At 43.8% G+C, this 3,121-nt stretch overlaps 1 protein-coding gene and 1 long non-coding RNA gene across 2 annotated transcripts in view; both read left to right on the forward strand.

Moving 5' to 3' along the window:
* Positions 1–802: 802 nt before the first annotated feature.
* The window catches only part of LOC117952763 (galactose-specific lectin nattectin-like), a 24,319-nt gene continuing 22,000 nt past the window's right edge, over positions 803–3,121 (forward strand). The window contains exon 1 of the mRNA XM_034885293.1: positions 803–828. The gene's annotated coding sequence lies outside the window, so the exon portion shown is untranslated. The remainder of the gene's footprint in view (positions 829–3,121) is intronic.
* Positions 1,172–2,983, forward strand: LOC117952770. The gene is made up of 3 exons (XR_004658498.1): positions 1,172–1,367; positions 2,380–2,415; positions 2,930–2,983. It is a non-coding gene; the product is annotated as an uncharacterized LOC117952770 (long non-coding RNA).

Raw genomic sequence — 3,121 nt, forward strand, 5'->3', positions numbered from 1 at the left:
GCGAGCGCCCGGCGGCTCTTCAGAACGGAGTCCATTCACGCCGTATTCACGGTGGTAGCTAGCGTTAGCGACTCTGGCCTTACCTTCGGCCCATCGGTAATGCCCACACTAGGTACTCAAGACCGCTTATCACGTTTCTTTGGCAGAGATGCTGATAGTAACTAAGCAACCAATATGCATCTTCAACCGCGCGAAAGATTAAAAACAATACCGCGAAAATCCAAGCGGTCAATATGACCGTGTATGGCCAAAATAGGTAAAAGTGATTTTATTTTCTTTGCCTTGTGTGTAATGTATATAAAAACTTTTTTAAATTAAAATATACAGCCTTTTAGGAAAAGTCAGGAACTAGCAGGATTGTATTTTTTTATCCAGCAAAGTTATTACATATGTAAATTTCAAAACGGTCAGAATGACCGTCATGGCAGTTCTAGTGTTAAGGCTGGGCGGGACAATCAGACAGACAAAAGTAAAGATTGGAAGACGAGACAGAACAGGAAACCAGACTACCAACATAAAACAGGAAACAGAACATACCAACACTCACAAGGAGACACAAGATAAACTACCTAAAATCTTGGTGTTATTTTTGACACCTCATTTACTTTTAACAAACAAACCAGTGAAGTAGTCAAGACCAGTTTCTTCCAGTTAAGACTTATAGCTAAAATAAATGCCTATCGTCCTTCCAAACATCTTGAAAATGTCCTTCATGCTTTTATCACTGCTCGGCTGGATTATTGTAATTCTTCATCATCATCAGTCAAGACATCAGTCTTTCTGATTTCTTTGTTGTTCTGTCTGTCCAGCGGACTGCTGGCTGCAAATCTAAGTACACTCTTAAGAAATAAATCACTAAAATAACAGAAAACCTTCTGGCAGTTCATCGCCTTGGGGCAGTAATTAAAAACTGACAATTTTATGTTATAATGAACAGTTGTACTGTTTAAAATCTTCACTTGTGAGTAGATTTCAGCCCTGGTCAAGTCAAGTTAATTTTGTCCAAAAAAATGGTCACGTTATGGTCTCAATCGCTATTTTTAAGTCTTCTGCAACACAGAATGTTATGTTATTTTGCTTTATCCATCTATCGCCGCCCCCCCCCCCCCCCCCCCCCCCCCCCCCCCCCCCCCCCCCCGTCATGCTGCGGCTGCTGTGGTTGGCCAGCAGGGGGCGCTGTGAGCTCACACTCACACACAGCCAACAGGAAGTGCTGGCTGGGTCAGCTGTGGTGACGACAGGCTAAAGAAAGTAACACAACATCCATGAGTAACGTTACAACTCGGAGCTGAGTTTTATTTTCTGTTTTCCGTGAAAGCCCGCGATGGCCGGCACCGCGCTGAAGAGACTCATGGCCGAGTATAAACGTAAGTGAACGTGACACCGTCAGCCAACGGGACAACTGAGAACGTTAGCACGCTAAGCTAACAGTCCCGCGATCGCCTGTTGTCCACCTGCACCAAACCCCATTCAATAATCCGCTCATTTAGTGGTTTCTTTACTCCACGGCAGTGCAGCTCATGCATTTCAACATAGATTAAATGTATAATAAAGAGCTTGAAATGTACCTTAAATTCGGCATTAAGTTCACACACCCAGTAGCATTAACAGCGGTAAAATAACACATTATATAAGTTGTTATTGTCGCTCTCAGCGCTCCAGAATCTTCCTCGCAGACGGGTTTTACGCAACTTTAAAAACTGGCGACCTCGTTCTAAAACTCAAATTTAACAGAAACAGAGATAATTTAACATGCTGTTTCAGAGCCGAAATAAAGATTAGAACCCGTAAAGGTGCCAGGAAACGCTAGAGCTACAGCGGTGGTATTAACTGCTGTTACGCTCTGATAATCCTAATTTCGACAGTATTGTAAATGGAGTTTGGTGCACCTGGAGAATATTGCGGCTAGTCATACGTTAGCGAGGGGATATGTAGTCATGTTGTACCAGATTTGTGATATATATTATATAACATTATATTCTATTATATAGGTAATATAAAATTAATTGTGATGTCAGTGTGCTTGTTAGCTTGTCAATGTTAGCATGTAGTATACGGTTAGCATGTTAGCACAAATGCTAACGTGTGTGTGTGTCTGTGTGTGTCTGTGTCTGTGTGTGTCTGTCTCTGTGTGTGCGTGTGTCTCTGTGTGTGTGTGTGTCTGTGTCTGTGTGTGTCTGTCTCTGTTTGTGTGTGTCTCTGTGTGTGTGTGTGTCTCTGTCTGTCGGTCTGTCTGTCTGTGTGTGTGTGTGTGTCTGTCTGTCTGTCTGTGTGTGTGTCTGTGTGTGTATGTGACTGTTTGTTTGTGTGTGTGTGTGTGTATGTCTGTGTCTGTCTGTCTGTTTGTGTGTGTGTGTCTGTGTGTGTGTGTGTTTTCAGAGCTGACCCTGAACCCACCGGAGGGGATTGTTGCAGGTGAGTCTTCATGTGAGGATGAAAGAAGACATGTTGGGGGCTGGGCTGGGAACCGGAGGGTCGCTGGTTCAAGTCCCCGTAGGGACCAGAGTATGGTGGTGGACTTGGTGGTGGACCAAACCCCCAACTACAACGCCCACCCCACACACACACACACACACACACACACACACACACACACACACACACACTCTGCCATCTCTCTGAGCATGTGTGTGTAGTTCAGCCCTGTGTGTGATAAGTGTGAGCTTTAATTTCCCCTTGTGGGATTAATAAAGTTATTAGTATAATTATTATTATTATTATTATTATTTAACACTGGGGTCCAAGTTGATGCTTTGTCAAAACATTTACTGGAAAACATTGTAAAAAAGTGACGACAGATGTGTAAAACCCCGACAAGAGAGACCGTAAAAAGATTTGGACAGAAAAGCAAACGTTGCATGGTGATCAGCAGGAAGAGCCGGTGACCAGGGAGAAGCTGATTGGCTGTTGGCTGTTGTTGTTTCTGCAGGGCCGGCCAATGAGGAGAACTTCTTCGAATGGGAGGCTCTCATCATGTGAGTATGCAACTAATTAGTAATTCATAATTAATGATGAATGAATAAAGCAGCTGTTTAGTTTCAGATTCAGTGGAAACCAACGATCAGCTACTTTCCCCCCTCTCATTCCCCCTGCTCTGGTGTTCCCCCCTCTCATTCCCCCT

The sequence above is a fragment of the Etheostoma cragini genome, chromosome 11, assembly GCF_013103735.1.
Source record: "Etheostoma cragini isolate CJK2018 chromosome 11, CSU_Ecrag_1.0, whole genome shotgun sequence".
In the NCBI taxonomy this organism is placed as follows: Eukaryota; Metazoa; Chordata; class Actinopteri; order Perciformes; family Percidae; genus Etheostoma; species Etheostoma cragini.